Source organism: Lytechinus pictus, unplaced genomic scaffold (assembly GCF_037042905.1).
Source record: "Lytechinus pictus isolate F3 Inbred unplaced genomic scaffold, Lp3.0 scaffold_19, whole genome shotgun sequence".
Lineage (NCBI taxonomy): Eukaryota > Metazoa > Echinodermata > Echinoidea > Temnopleuroida > Toxopneustidae > Lytechinus > Lytechinus pictus.
The window spans coordinates 6,729,583-6,747,313 of NW_026974140.1; the positions used below are offsets into that span (position 1 = coordinate 6,729,583).

Below are 17,731 nucleotides of genomic sequence, written 5' to 3' on the forward strand. Positions count from 1 at the left end.
CAAAGGGTCTGTACTACCGGATCACTTACTCATTTTTTTGGTCATTACCGATTTATTTTTTTCCCCTGAGTCAACCATCAAAGTAATAACTAAATACCACAGCTTCTATTCAATCCTTGCCATTGAAGATTCTTTGCCGAATGATACTGAATACAGAAGAGGAAATGATAAAAATAGGGGGCTAAAAATAGATTAGATCCATGGTAAAAACATGGGCAAAACAAGAAGGTTTCCAGCCCAGTCACTGCCCAATGCAGAACAAATTTTCACACTGCGTCCTATGGTTGAAAAGTACTAAGGATGCCTGAGGAAGGTAATCCAGCATGGAGACAGTTTGCAGAAGTCCAGTCTAGAGGTTATCTGGTCATGGATGATATTTTCCGCACCACCTCATGTAAGGCAATGTCTGATCTCAGCAATTCTGTGAAGCTGGTAATATGCAGATTGGCAGACATGTGATGTGTGTTTCTTCATGCGCATTGTTCTATCAAAAGACTACGCCAATTTATCTAGCCTTGCATACTGGAGATATATAGCTTCTTCACCTATTAAGACTGGAGTTGTAGTCATAATATTTACGCATATGGAGATGACAGAACAAGATACTTCGCTTTTAATCGTTAAGCTCCAGGAAGTTGACCATCATCCAACATCGAATCCTCAATGGCAGCACCAACAACAGCAGCTGCACGAACCTCTGTATCTTTAACTTTTGGATCAAAAGTGAGGTATACAGCCGGATATCATCAGCATAGAAGTGTATACCAAGACCATGTTGCCACATTATAGAGCCAAGAGGAGAGATGTACAGTTTGAAAAACACGGGACCAAGGACAGACTCCCAATGAACTCCATAGCCAAGGGTAGTCACAGGAGACTGCATGCCAGTGATGAATACAGCTTGTCCTCTGTTGGAAAGGTAAAGGGAAAGCCATTGGAGTGCAGAATCATCAATTCCAAAACAGACTGTCAGTCTCCCAAGAAGAATGACATGTTCAGTGGTATCAAAACCGGTTGACAAGTCAAACATAACTTAGGCAACTGCTTTCTTCATAGAAAGATATCTCCTGGCTCTACAATCGAAGAGATTCTCGACCTAGACTTTGATGGTGATATCTCAGACTCGCATGCAGCCTATCAGAGCTGGGTAAGCTATTGGATGCTGTTGGGTTTAATACCGATCAAAAGAAGTGGATTAATAATAACCTACAGGAACACCAAAAATGTCAGGAACCCACCATCCTCTGAAATATATCTTCGTTATCAATTATAAATAGTCTATCTTATGAAGATATGAAGATGTGTGAATATTAGAAGTTCGATAAATGGCCAAGGGGACATTACACAGTTCACTGCGGTATTGAAAAGTGCACTCCGAGCATTTTAACACCTGAAACAAGATCTGGTCAGACAGCAGATTCTCTCTCAAGACAAAAATTTAGGTTTTCTCTATGGATCTGTGACATGAGAACCGGTCATATCTCAAGAACACAAACACGATGACTTCGATCCGAACTGCCTCCGCAGAATACTTGTACTAAATTGATTTGATTTCAACAATTAGAGATCACTTTTATAATATGAGGCTGCCCTATCAATCAAGCCATCCAATGGAACACCAGCACGATGATAACTGACATTGATCATGCAACACCCCGAAGGTAAAAGTGTATATCAAGCTGGGGGAAGCTGGATGCCTCTAAGTTGGATGAAGCGGCAATCCTTGATAGGACAGGTGTAGTACTGCATTGGAAAATATATATTATGGAGATGCACATGTAATCAGTTAATGAAGTCCAATTATCAATTTTTTTTTATTAAAAGGACATGCAGTGACTTATTCGTTGTGGAACTTTAGAACACCAGAGTCTGGCTTTTAAAACATGGAAAACGGTCTAATTGATAGGCAAAATGAGACATTAGATGGTTTATTAATATGTGGGTTCAGTCCTGAGAATTTTTTTTTTCAAAATTGGGACAACTTGACAAGCATAATGGAGAACACACAAGACATCTCATTTTCAGCAGACTGTTTTCTCTTCATTTTGAAGAAAAACGCACTAAATATATATATATATTATATACATGTATGTGTGATCAGATTCTGTTGGTCGGGGAACATAACTACTCCAAAGGATATTAAATGCAACTGATTGACTATTAGGAGTTGAGATTTACAGTACTGTCATGATTCAAATGTAATAATCCATCATCTAAAATTGTAAATATGAATGAATTTATTGATATCATAATTAAACAAAAAACATTTTATAATGAAAATTTAAGCAATTAATAGTGACATTCGCTTGAATACAAATAGGTTCATGAAATTCGTTGGATCACCACCAGTGTGCTTTTAAATGCGAAGGCCCTCCCTGCAGGAATTTACCTTTGTAGTGAGTGTGGGAGTCGGTGCATCTGTTAATGCCCATAGATATATACGAATACAAACCTGTAAAAATCATTGAAACTAATTATTGTCTGCCATTGATAATCAATACTTTGACAGATCCCATAACAAAACATGCACGAAACAAAAGGTACAAAATACATAAGAAATTCAAAAACAATAAAATACATTAACATTCACTGTGATATTATATTCTAAGGGCCGTACAATTATTCATAATGATGCAAATGCTATTTGTACCAAAAATATAAACATTTGAGCTGAAATTATCAAATTAAAGCATAATGATCCAAAATATGCATAAATTTGCATAATTAATTAGCTGGAAACAAAAATAACAAATTTTCCCGAAAGGTACACGTATGTATGCAGAATTTTGCAGTATTCATGTCTGTGAAAGCGAATATAATTAAAGAACATTGTCGAAATAATATTCTGAATTGTCAATTTGGCAGCCATTTTGTTTATGCAAATTAGGTGGTCAAAACATGAGAAATTAGCTTGGGAACCGATCCTATCAGATTCAGCATATTCGAATTGTGTGAAATAGTCCAGTTCCCAACTTTTACCCCAAAATGCTTCTTAAAGTTTATACATGCCTCTTTTTCCAGAATGGCTCTAGTCTAATCATGATAATGAGCATCAATACAGGTAATATTTGTGCAGCCTTTATTAAGTCTGTAATAGTCTATTTCATATAGCGTATACAGGCAGTGGGATAGCATCTAGACAATAATTTTGCAATATTGAGAAAAAAAATCAATGAATCAATGGAAGATACATATAAAGTGTGCAATTTATTATTAAAACACCGAACGGTGACAAGATTAATAGCAGTGACCATAAAAGGGAAAATTATGACATAAGGAAAGGTGATTATTTTCAACGGTAATCAGGCATACTCCTTTTTTGTTCATATGCAAGCTGTATGAGACATATTTACATCAGAGTTATGGTTCCAGCGCTATTTGGATTTTAATTTTATAAATAATTGAGTCTTTCCGTGGACCCCGTTTTTAATTTCAACCTATTCCAATAATAATAATAATAAAAACAACAGTAGCGAACACAAACTTCTTTATCTTCCTTATATTTGTAAATGTACACAAATTCGTTTTAAATTTCAAGTATAGTTAAATATCTTTTTGTTAGTGTTCATTGATTTGATACATCAAAAACAACAATGAGCAAACAATTTGAGGGGTTTCTCATGAAGACACAAATAGGCGAAAACAAATAATGAAAGCCTACGCGTATGGGGAATTCCAACCTGACGTAATCATAACGTTATGAAATGCTGTGAACAACAACCTGACTAACATGAGCAATAAACATTATTTCTCCAAAATATATCCCTGATATAAATTTTCGTTGCGTTTGAAGGAAATCTATTCGTACTTTCTGAAGTAGTTGCATTTCGTGTATGAGACAAGAGCTTGTCGACGTATACCTCATCAAATAAGAACGAAAACAGTAACAACGATATTAATAATACTAATCCATTTTCTGCAATGTCCTCTTATGGACTAGCTGAATGATATTCCATTTGGCATTACTTATCTGTCAGCTTCCAGTTTTATAATTATACTCAGAAATTAAACGAGTACTGAGAAAAAGGAGTGGAACATGGCAAGCAGCAAACCTGAGTGGGAGGTCCTGGGAGCATTCTCTATCGACGAAGAAGGCAATTACAAGAACGACACGAGTCAACGAAGATTTCTTGTTGAATCTGTTAATGACCATCTCGATTTCAACTTTCTTGAAGGTATTGATGATTACATTGCTGGGAAGCGACAAGATATTACATCCTCGCCCCTGACACCAGTCTTAGAATGGATACAGGATCATAATGAAGAGCTAATTCAGAAGAGAGTTCTGGAAAATGAAGTAGGAGGAACCAGAAAGTAAGTTGGCATTAAATTTAAATTCAAATTTGTTTTGTTTATAAACTTGACTTTAAACCAACCTTCTCCCTTATTTGGGGGCACTAGCGTACCTACGGGGGGGGGGGCAGAGGGGGCAGACTGCCCCCTGATGAGTCACAACCTATGCAAGGGACATATCCCTGCCCCCCTGACGAGTCTTGAAGACTTTTTTTTTTTTTTTTTTTTTTTTTTTTCCTTGTCAAATTTTGTTTCTGGTATACGAAATCCTTTATTTGTGGTTGAAGACCTTTTTTTTTTTTTTGCTTGTCAAATTTTTTGGCGGACGAATTTGCCCCCCCCCCTGTGGAAAATCCTAGGTACGCCACTGTTTGGGGGTGCACACTGGCGGATCCAGGGGGGGGGGTGGCACAACCGGCCCGTGCCCCCCTTTGAGAAGCAAAAGTAATATTTATAATGTAAAAATGCCGTTAAAACAGAAGTGTGCCCCCCTTTTGAAAGTAAAGACCTTTTTTGGGGGAAGTTATTTTTTTTTTCTAAATTTTTTGTTAAAAACCTTTTTTTTTTGCTTGTCATATTTTTCCTCTGAAAAATGTGCCCCCCTTTTGGAAAATCTTGGATCCGCCCCTGGGGGTACAGACTATATGACTGATCTAGACTCATACTTTGAAGAGCCACTGGGATGGGGAAATGGAATGGGTGGGTGCGGGGTTAGAAATTATTGTCTCCAAAGAAAGACATCGCTGAAGAATCAACTTTGATGAGCATGTTGAGTGAAGCGATCTGCAGTCCAAAACTGGATTGGTTGGGGGGGGGGGGGTACCGTAAGTGGCAGTATCTCGAGGACCTAGGAGAATACCTTTGGTTACTGTTTGAGTGACATAGTTTATGGAGGTATAAAGGTTATTATGCCAAGACAATTTTGAGAGCAGGCCTTTTGTTATTAAATCCTGGATACAACCATGCATTGGTGAAGAATTTACCTGACGTCATATAGTATTTATTTTTCTTTGTAAGTTTGTACTTTGAACCCAACCCAAACCCAACTTGAATGATCCCGAACTCCCGAAGCACCTATACTCTGTTTAATACTTGAATAAAGATATTCATACCACTTGGTGCGCTAACTAGTGCCCTTTGGTAAGGCATTAATCCTCATTACCAGGTCACTACTCTAGGAGAGTCCTCTGGTTGCTTGCGTTCAAGCATTTGTGCTTTCTTAGCACTCAGGTAAATAAAACAAAACAACATTATTATGCACAATGAACAACATTATTATGCACAATGAACAATATTATTATGCACAATGAACAACTTGGAGGTCTTTATCGAATATTGGTGAAACTGAGCAGTAGTCTGTCGTCCTAAGTTTCGGTAAGGACGAATAATTTTAAATTGTATCGTTTTTCTAGAGTCTAGGACGAATTAAACTGCTGTTTTGATTCACCAAGTTTCGACAAAGACTTTTTGGTTTGCCATGAAAGGCACTTGGCAATAGATTTTCTTTGTTCTGTGGAACGTTCTGCATAGCGATGCGAAAACTTCCTAATAAATCGACACTGCACATTATTTAGTTGCCAACTTGCACAATGCACTCTTGAGCGTATGAATTGAAGATCTATGCGAATAATCGTTAATTAAAAAAAAAATTCATTGAGACATTGTGTGTGATATTTTTTCTATATATCTGATCAGGAAAAAAGTAATTAGGCCTAAAGATAATTTCATTAATTCAGGTTTTCGATTGGATAAGACATCCATATAAGGCAGGGTGTGGATATACTGATCTGGGATAACATTGCACTTATATTTGTTTATTTTTGTAGATTAAAATTTTTGTTAAGGATTTTTGTGTCCAAAGAGCTTAATACAAACTTTCTCGAAGTTAATTTGACACCCTGACATCATGTTTTTTAAAATCTTAGTCCTTATATTCCTATCCAAGTAGTCTTATCCCCTTTCCTCTTTTTTGTCTACTGTATATAGAATGAATGTTGATTTCGTTGGTTGTGGAAATGTATTCAGCCTTCTTCTCCGGGCTTGTGAATCCATTGATCACGTAGAGATTCTTGTGAGGCGTGTATGGGCGTGATCATGGCACGTTCTACATCGAGACCAGCACTCGTTCAAACCAACAGGCCAGGGTTCCCCGACCACCATTGCACGTTAGACCGCAATTGGTAAGTCAAAAACCTTTCCTACTATGTTTAGGTAAATGCGTGATCATGCCTGGAAGTGGGTGCTTAGGAGGGGATGTGCAGGCGCGGTTCGGGGGTGGGGGGGGGGGGGGGCTTTAGGGACTTTGAATCAGAAAAGAAAAAAATACCGATAAAATGATTAATTTAATGAAAAAAAAAAACATATATAATTATTTTAAGCATTTTCATACATATACATTTTAATAAATATCCTGAGAGTATCTTTCCCATAATAAATTTGATAACTATTTATGTGGTATATATTCTACGATTAGACAGAAAAAAAAATTAGGTATATATGTTTTTATGTGACAGAAATTTTTTGTGCCAAATAATCCTAAGGTATGACTGCAATGAATGAATCTAGGTGTCAGTAAAGTCAAAACCTACAAGAAATGCAAAAAATCATCTCCATTTATCATTAAATTAACAAGAAAAAAATGTTTCATAAACACACATTATTGTCAATTCTTATTATAATTTCTATTAATACTATGACTGTTATTCTTCTTAGCATTATAACTATTATCGTTATTATGATAGCAAGCTACAAGAGTTGCAGTACAATACTTTCCAAACTACATTTTAAAATAAATTAACATGAAAAAAGTTTCTTATTTGAGTGTTAATTCTAATCATTCCTCATACCAGAAGCGGATCTAGAGGGGGGGTTGGGGGGGTTGCAACCCCCCAAAAAAAAAAAATCCGGGGACCATTTTTTAAAATCTTATCTTTTTTTTTTAACTTGTAATTTTATTTTATTCTATTTTATGCAAGAAAGCGCCATTTTCACACACAGATTTTCAAAAATTTTCCCTACTGTGGGAGGGGGGACACCCCCTCCCACACCCTCCCCCCTCGCTCGCTCCGCTCGCTTGGACTCGGTCGCTACGCTCCCTCGCGTACCACCCCAACCCCCCCTTTATAAAAAGCTGGATCCGCCCCTGCATACTACCAAAATGAATAATCTTAATTATTACTATTATTGTTATAATCATTATTAATTGTATTATTATTATTACAAGGCCTACTATTATCATTAATATTATTGTTATCATTATTATTATTATCATTATTATTTTCATTATTATTATTAATGTTGTTGTTGTTGCTATTAATATCATTATAATCATCATTATTATTACTGTTATCATTTTGATGATGATTATGTAGAATGTTCAGTCGCAATATCCACGATTGAGGTGCAGTGGAAGACGTCCGGTAGCAAGAACAAGAGCACCAACACCACGGTCAACGAGGGGTCAACGCAGATCAGGGGAGAGCCGAAGAACATCCATTCTTACGGTACCAGAGCCAAATGAGAGAAGAAAAATAGAGTTCGCTGGGAAGAAATTTTCAACTTGCGTAACGACCAGTGAGTCATCAAGAAAGATTAATTTACGTTATTTTATGTCCGGAGCAATTGTCGGCGGAGCAACTGTCTTATTTTGCGTAGCAATTGTCGGCGGAGCAGATGTCAGCGGAGCAATTGTCGGGTCACCGTTGGGAGGGGGTGCCTGCCCCGCAAAAAAAATTGCCACGACCAAGAAAAAAAGAGAGAAAAGGAAAGAAAAGGGAAGAGAAAAGAGCGAAATACATTATTTTCGGAAATTTATGTCAAAATACAATTATCTCAAAATTTGATTTTTTTTAATACTAACATGTCGAAGTCTTGCTCGCTCGTAACTTAAAAAAAAAGAATTTTGCCCAATACGGTTCCACTTGATTTTACGCTATATCCAGGAATAGACCTATTTGAAACAATCAGATGACATGGGGGTATTTTGCCGATTTTTAGCGACAACTTGCTATATATTTTGTTTGCCGAATGTACAGTATTTTGTATTCTTGCAATTTTCTATCATGAACTGAAATTTTCATTTTGCTATATAAAATAATGTGTATTTTTGGTTTTTTAATATATAATAGTATATTATTCATTGACTAATTGATTGATTTGGTTCTTCCCACAACGGTTTCTGATTTGTGTTCTTGATTTTTACAAGGTGATGATGGCGGAGTGCCTAGCGGTGACAAACCGTTAAATGGGTACGTAAAGTACATGACCGTGACGAAGATGAAGATTGGTGAACACATCATTCTCCAAAGTAACGAAGTTCATGCCGAACGTAGCCACGGGAGCGACTCTGTTATGACATCACTAGGAAACTGCGTGTTGTTCAGAACCAAGAAGGCCCATCTTGATGGCAAAGCTTTGAGTAACTTCAATAGGTCAATATTTCTATCGGATTTGATTCAAATATTCTAAGGGGGACCTCGTCTGACAAAGTTTTGAGTCTTAAAAAACAACCGGATTCATATCCAGTTGCTTTTAATACATAAGTTTTATCGAAAAAAATACATTTTAAAGACTGTTATAGGAGTTCATAATCATGATACATTTCTTACAAACAAATTCAAGCGCGAATTAAGCGCGAGCTGTATTTGCCTTTATTCTGTATATGGTAACTCCCGTAGGAACTCGGCAGGACAGCATTTTGCTGGTAAACGCCAAGCTGGTATATAACCAATTACCTAGAAAACATTTTACGTCTAGGTTAATCAGTCATAATGGCTGACGTTATAGACGACAGATATTACTCTTGGGCCTTTTTATCAAAGTGGAGACAATGGCAGAGTTAGGATTCGAACTCACAACCTTGCGATTATGAGTCCAATGCTCTAACCACTGGACCACACGACCCCAGATCTGAATAGGGATGTTTCAGCACTTTTGTAATTTTCAACATGATAAGAATGAACAAAATAACGATTTGTTTTGATAAATTGACTTGAAAAAAGCACACCTTCAGGGTCAGGTAATGATCATAAACAGGACATCCCATTAAACAAAATGTGAGCGAGAAGAGCAATTGAAATTGCTATAGGCCCCGTATTTATGTTGTCTTGTAGATTCTTCAACTTTCTCCCTCGTATATTTTTGCTTCTTTCATCTTCCTCCTGCAGTTATTTTCCTTCTTCTCTTTCTTCTTCTTCTTCTGCCTCTGCTTCTTCTTTTTTTCTTCTTCATCCTCTTCCTCCTCTCCTCTTCTCTTTCCATTTCTCCTATTCCTTCTTCCTTTTTCCTTCTTCTTCTTATTATCTTCTTTTCCATGGACTATTCTCTTTGTTGCCGTCAATAGGGGTGTCTCAGTCACTTCCAGGGGCGGAAATCTCTCCCAAAAGGTAGGGGGGGGGACACAGGGGCGGATCCAGCCTTCGCCAATAGGGGGGGGGGGCGGGAATTTGTTTCACCCATATTTTCCCCGATCGGTAGCTCGAAGATGATTTTTGTTTGTTTCTTTGAAGGGGTAGTCCTAATTAGTCACTTCTTAGCTTTATTCTTATAAATTGATATATAATATCATAATCCTTATTTATATGATGCGAGCGCGAAGCGCGAGCTATTCTTTTTGGAAATTTTATGTATTTTTTCCTAAAATTTGAACTGATTCTGGGCAATGTTTGTTTTCCTGAAAAAGATGTGTATGCAACTTAATAATTACTACAAACGCAAAGCGCGAGCAGAAATGAACTGATGGAATAGATAGGCTACCTGTTAAAGTAGCATTTAACAATCAAATAATGCGAGCGCGAAGCGCGAGCTGATTTTTTTTTACATTTTCACCTAAAGAATGGAAATTCTAAGCCCTTTTTGGTAACACAAGCAGAATAGGTATATAATTATTAAACAATTAATGCGAGCGCGAGCCGAAAATTTCGAGATTTAGTCCTATAATATTTACTGAAAGAAACGCTCTATTCATGTTTTGTAAATCCTGAAAAGGATGAGTATTAATAATGCGAGCGCAAAGCGCGAGCAGAAATTTTTTATATACGTTTTAAACTGGTACCTGTTGAAAAGCTACCTGTTAAGGACTTCTTTGCACTTAGCCATGAAGGCGTTACATATTTCAACAATCAAAATATGCGAGCGCGAAGCGCGAGCTGAAAATTTTTGAACTTTCTAAAGAAAGAATGGAAAATTTTAATCAGTTTTTGTAATCGTGAACAGGATAGCTATATCATTCAACGATTGATGCGAGCGCGAAGCGCGAGCAGATTTCTTTTCGAGATTTAGACCTAAGAATGGGCCATTCTGTTCATGTTTTATAAATCATCAAAAGGATGAGTAATATGGGGTCTTCCTACGTTAATAATGCGAGCACATTATGATTTTGATATTGTGATCTGAAACTGGATAATGATTTAAATTAGAGAACAAGTTGAGTATCTGAATAAACATGCGCGAGCGTGTTTCATATTTAGACCTAGAATCTAGGCATTCTAAATACAACTTTCATCATGAAAATCATGAAACTTTGATATTCCGATCTGAAAAAAAGAGTAAATTTCAGCTTTATATTTCAAGCACTTTGTAGAAAAATTGTAAGGTGGATATGGATCACACTTAAAAGAGCTGATATTATTTTTACTTTGAGTTTTGACATAGGACCGGGACATCCTTACGACATGTCATCATATGAAAATGATGACTATCTTCCTATTCCTCGTGCTAAGCGCGAGATGAAACAAAAGGGAAAATTTAATTATCAAATTAATATCATATTTATTAATGCCTAATGAGGGCGCGAAATCTGATGATATCATGGCATAAAAACTGGACATTTCACTTTTGTGATTATAAATATGATGCATCAGTTAATATATTTTTAACCATTAATGCGAGCGCAAATCGCGAGCTAAATTTTTTGATAAACTGTCATGAAAAGGGGATTTTAAGTAGTTTGTTGTATAATCAATATTGAAACCAGTGGGGGGGGGGCATGGGGGGGGGCACGTGCCCCCCAATCGGCTGACAAAAAAAAAAAAAAAAAAAAAAAAACGGGGAAAAGGAGAAAAAGAGGGAGAAAGGAAGAGAAACGTAGTGGGAAAGAAGACATTATTGTTCATTAAACTGTTATATTATATCATAATTATGTTATGTTATATTACATAAGAATTTTTTTTTTCTTCAAAACTTTATGAAACATAATTTGATCAGGGCCTATGTCTTCATTGTTCCTGGTGCTCGCATTGTCTGTTTACCGAGATATATAATCCTGTTATACTAAAACCTCCCGTTTTCAAGTCAATATACACCAAACTGCCAAATATATTTCCTCGCACTTCGAGTTATTATTGTTTTATGTACAATAGTATGCTTCTTTATCATGACTACTAAAAGTGATTGCCCCATTTTAAATATATAAAACATTTCCTGTCCGTGCTTACGTTCGCAGTAGTGGATTGGTGAAATATGTCTGCTCTCCATGAATTCCTAGAATCAGTCCTTAGAATGTCCCTTTTTCTAATCTGAATATCAAAAAATTTCAGCTCGCGCTACGCGCTCGCATCATTTGGTTAGTAAACTACGCATGGTATTCGTGAATTCCTACAAAGAAACCTTAGAATGCCCCACTTCATGTCTGAATTATCTAAATTTTCAGCTCGCGCTTCGCGCTCGCAATATTTGATTAGTGAGATGCGCATGATAATCATGATTGCAATGACTACAAACAATGTTTCATGTGTTCAGATGTAATTCTAATAAAATCAGCAAGCGCTTGGCACTCGCATCAGATGACTATGGTGAGATATGCATATTCTTAATGGATTTCTAAAATATATTCCTTAAAATCTCGCTGTTTGGGGTCAAAATATACGAAATTTTCAGCTCGCGCTTCGCGCTCGCATTGTTTAGCAAGACAGATACCTATCATGATTACACAAATTTGATTATGATGTCCCTTTTTAGGTCTCAATATAAAAAATTTCAGCTCGCGCTCGCATTATTTGATAAGTGAAATAAATATCTGTTTAATGACATTGTCCTTAAAATGCCGTGACCCACGGTACGTCACTGCGGACATATCAATGACAATTACTTGCATATCTAAAAACATGATTGCAAAAAAAATGTCAAAATATTTCAGTCATCCCCCCCTCCCATCAACACGGATTTACGCCAGTGGTACTTTTCATGATTAAAAAAGATTGATTACAATGTCCCTTTTTAGGTCTGAATATCAAAAATTTTAAGCTCACGCTTCGCGCTCGCATTATTTGACCATTGAGAGACGTATCCGTTTAATGGCACTGTCCTTGAAATGTCTATATTAGGTCAGTATACCTGGCAACTGGGCGCGCTTCGCGCGCCGACTAAGTGACTCAAAAGTTTTTGCTGGTGCCCCCCCCAATGTCGTGACCCACGGTACGCCACTGATTGAAACATTTATATAACTCGTTGAACTCGTCAATCAAAATGCGAACGTGCAGCGCGCTAGCTGATACGTCTTGACAATCAGACCTGAAAAGGGATATTTTGAAAACTTTATGGAATACACGAAAATAATAGGTACCTGATAAATCAAAATTTGAGAGCGCGCAGCGCAAGCAGCAAATGTTAACATTCAGACCATAAAACTGACATTTTTACAGAGCACTTTTTAAAAACTAATTTGTAAATTACACAAAATAATGAAAGTTCGATTTCCGAGGTGAAATATGTTTTTTATTTTGACTTCCAAACTTGATATTCGAACTCCATATTGAACAAGATATGTAAATCATCTATATAGTGGCACGAAAGATTATATTTATTGTCCAAGTCTTCCCCTCATTTTATGCACTCGTCGTCCTCTTCTTTTTCTCCTCTCTTTTCCCTCCTTTTTCCTTCTTTCTTTCCCTTTTTTTCTTTTTTTGCTCCGCCAAGAGGGGGGGGGGGGGGGGCCTGGATCTGCCTATGGGGACAAGGGGCGGGGAAATTTGACAAGCAAAAGAAAAGGTTATCATCGCCAAAGTAAGGTCATCTCGTCCCAAAATGCATGTTTTATTTCGATTTAGAATAATGTATTTCTTACCATCATAAAAGACCAAAAATAGTAGGGGACATTTGATATTGTGTCCCCCCTACTAATTTGAGTAGGGGGGACACGTCCCCCCCCTGGGATTTCCGCCCATGGTCACTTCTATCCCATGAAGTTGGATGGCAAAAGCTTTCTCCGCATGTGATCATATTTAGAACAGAAAGTCTACCAAGGCAACCAATCGATATGCATTTAACCCAATTGCGATCAAAATTTGATCGCGATTGGGTTAAATGTGTCATGATGAAACTCTCCTCTCCTTCAACAACCCCCTCTTCTCCACCCCACCATTTTTCTCATGCAGGTACAAAACTATGAAATGGTGGTCCCAGGCCTACATAGCAGGTGTTCCCGAGATATTGTGTGGTATGAGAGATGATACAGCACATCAGATCAAATCGGTCAAAACGATGAAGGTTGAAGACCTTCCTGGGGTCCGTTGCAGAAAGAGTTGCGTATGAACGCAAGTAAAAAAAACAATCGCAAGTCCCAAATCCGCGCTGTTGATTGGTTGAAAATCAAGTTGCGCATGATTTTTAGAGTTGCAATTGATTGGAACTCTTTCTGCAACGGGCCCCTGGAATGTCTGGTGTAGGTTTTAATTCTTCGATTTCATTTCCAATTTCATTTTCATTTTGTCTTATCTCTTATATTAAATAGTGATACAGAGATATACAAATCAATTTAACAGGAGGGATCAAATATAAATACCAGGGGCGGTATTCTGAGGTCATTTTATCTTTAAAATATTTTATTTTATCTCTTAAAATGAAATTGGTATTCTGAGATGACATTTTATCTCTCAGATAAAATTTAAAATTTTATCTTGAGTATAAATTTTATCTTGCGTATCTATGATGATACGCAACAGAGCAGTGGCTGCGTAGACATACCCATCGCGTATCTGGCCATTGCAACGCGGGTGATGTGCTTGCGCCCAAGTTACTTTGAAGAAAAAAATAAAATTACCGTGTTTACACTTAATCGGCAATTGGTTCTGAACCAATTGCCGATGCAGAATCGGCATTTGGATTGCGTTTACACGTTGTTACAGCTCACGGTTCAGAACCGCGAGCCGATGCAAAAACTTGAAATGATACGCATACCTACAATATACGTCATAATAAAGACAACGCTGGATCAGTGCGCTAACAATTACGTCACAATGGTAAAGTAATTGAAATGCGCACAAATTGCCGGTGCAGAATCGGCTTTCTGTTTACACGTAGTAAAAAAGCCGATTCTGCATCGGCTCGCGGTTCAGAACCTACTACTTTGGTGGTGCAAATTGCCGGTTCTGAACCGCGAGCCGATTCAAGTTACTCGCGTTTACACGCTATGAAAAAGCCGATGCTGCATCGGCTCGCGGTTCAGAACCGCGAGCCGATTCAAATGCCGATTAAGTGTAAACACGTACTACGGCAGCCCGAACACCTCTTTTTGGCGTCCCCAGGGCTATGAGAACTTTAAATAAGTTCGTGTACATTTTAACTATATGTATCAACTTTGTTCCAGATTATTCTAGGATTTCCAACTTTGCCAACGACCTTCAATGAATATCTTTATATGCGATTGATGATGTATTCCGATTTTAATTAACTCATGCAATGAATTTGACTATTTCTACTCGATTTAGGGTTTCTGGGATCCAAGGATGTGTCGAAAGAAGTTTAGAAAATATCTCTCGGATATCAAAAGATTGATCACAAAAGACAATCCTAGGTAGGTTTATATTTTCATCGGGTTTTCTTCTCCCCATCCAGGGTCGTACGCAAAAGATGGGGGTGGGATAGAAGGTAGTTGGCAAATCAAATAAAATATACATTTCAAATTTTCCAAAGAAAGGCGATGAGAAAATGAGCATTGTAATGAAAAAAAAAACATCCACCGCCCCCAAAATGAATTAGTTGTGTCACCCATAGACATCGACTGGTCACGCTAGGTTAGTTGCTTACAACAATTACAATGACAGTCATTGCCTTTTTTGCACTTTGTGACATTAAAATGTAATGGCTCTGTATTTCTTAATTAGAGAGATGAATACAACCAGATTTTGATATTTGATTTCATTTGATTTATCCATTTTCTTCTCCTTTTTTCCTCCACCCATCGCTCTTGTTTGTGTTCTCGTTGTCGTCCTTCCTATTGATGTTCTTAACTTTGTTCTTCTTTCAATCCTTCTTTTTAATCTTCTTCTTACCCTCCCTAATTTACCATAGAGCTGTGTACCGTCTGGAGTTACCAGCAGTAAGACTAGGACCTAACATCAAGGAGAGACTGCAAAGAAGGACGTTCATCATATCGGAAGAAGATGCCAATGAGAATTCAGTCACCATCCCTGATCAATATCGCCGGGAAGTCTTGTGTATCAGGGAAGGGGTTTGACAGCCAGGGGCAGTCAAATGTAATGCTGTACACATGCGTGACCAAATTATTTCCAAACACCCCCTAAACGAGTTTTTCTCTGTGCAAAATAACCTAAACAAGTTTTTCGCAAGCTTCATTTACACATTTTGGCCCCTAAACAAGTTTTCGCCAGAATATGACCCCTAAACAAGTTTTGTACAATCAGGGAGAACCCGAACACTTTTCAGAAACGAGGAGGAAAAAGCCCCAGGAAAAAAGCTTGGGTGGAAAAACATACCCTAAACACGTTTGGCTAGTCTTAAAAAATAGCTTTGGAAAAAAACTTACCCTATATACGTTTGACCCCACGATTGATCATTGACCAACCTTTCAAAACCATCCTTTTTAAAATCGGTGTTTTTGATACCCTTAAAGGCGACCGCACACCTTACGATTGGTCTGCGACCCGATTTCAGAATAAAATGTAGTAGAATTTGATGCTAATATTGAGACTTGGAATATCTTACTATGTAATGTTCTAAATCATCGGTAGGCCTATAGATACATACTAAAGTTGATAGTGGGTACACTGTTAGAAAAATTTCCGTTTTTTAACGGAAAAAGTCCGGCAGCAGAATTTCCGGACTTTTTTTTTTTTTCCGTAAATTTACAGAAAGTGGTAATTTATGGAAAAGTTCTGTAAAATATACAAGATTCCGTAAATTACAATTCTTGAAAATACGGACTTTATTTACGGAAACTTTACAGAAAATTTACATAAATTAACATGATTCCGTATAAATAATTAACGGAAAAAAAAAATTTGTCCGGAAATTTTGCTGCCGGAATTTTTTTTTTTTGTCCGTAATTTTACGGATTCCTTTTCCGTAAAATTACCGTACTTTTACAGATTCCCATGAAAAATACGGATTTTATGTACGGAAATTTTACAGAAAATTTACGTGAATTAACATGATTCCGTATAAATAATTAACGGAAAAAAAAAATTTGTCCGGAAATTTTGCTGCCGGAATTTTTTTTTTTTGTCCGTAATTTTACGGATTCCTTTTCCGTAAAATTACCGTACTTTTACAAATTCCCATGTAAAATATGGATATTATTTACGGAAATTTTACAGAAAATTTACGTGAATTAACATGATTCCGTATAAATAATTAACGGGAAAAAAAAATTTGTCCGGAAATTTTGCTGCCGGAATTTTTTTTTTTAATCCGTAATTTTACGGATTCCTTTTCCGTAAAATTACCGTACTTTTACAAAATTCCCATGTAAATTTACACATTTCCGTAAAAAAACAAGTTTACAGAATTCTTAAATTTTTTACAGATATTTTTTAATCAGTAGATACCTTACAATAGGAACGCTGATTTGCTATTTAAACATGTACCGCCAAACACATGGTAGATTGTATGAATGCATTCACTTAAGGCCTGAACAAACATTGTGTTGCCCTTTTCTGACCTGGACAAATCGGGCCAGCTTTTTTCAATTATTTTTTTCATACTAAGCTTACTATTTCTAGAATAAAACATGGCAACAGTGATTGTGTCTCGCCCACTCATGAAAATAACCAGAAATATCGTGATTTACGAGGGCACACAACATAATTGTATTGAAACTTCATTGTGAAATGACTGGGATGGAATAACACTTGTCATAAGAGCCTTGCACATAAACTTTAATGTTGACCTGTAAATTCAATTCAATTCAAAATGGTTTATTAAAAATCCTTTCTTTGCGGCAAAAGCCGAATTGCGAAAATTTACATTTCAAACAAAATCATCAATAACAAGGTAAAAAAAACTTATAGTACTACGAACAAATTTCAATATAGACATATGTAACAAAGTATATCATAAATAAATTTAAATTGATACTCACTGATCAATAAAAAAAATTGAAAAATATTCAAAATACATGTAAATATGAGTGGATAGAGGAAATGAATTGGAAAGCAGAAAGGAATAGAAATAGTGGAAGAGAGAAGAGAGGCAGAGAAAGAGA

At 36.8% G+C, this 17,731-nt stretch overlaps 1 pseudogene; it reads left to right on the top strand.

The window, feature by feature from the left end:
* Window positions 1–4,034: 4,034 nt before the first annotated feature.
* LOC129260004 (uncharacterized) lies at window positions 4,035–16,287 on the top strand (annotated as a pseudogene).
* Window positions 16,288–17,731: the final 1,444 nt, after the last annotated feature.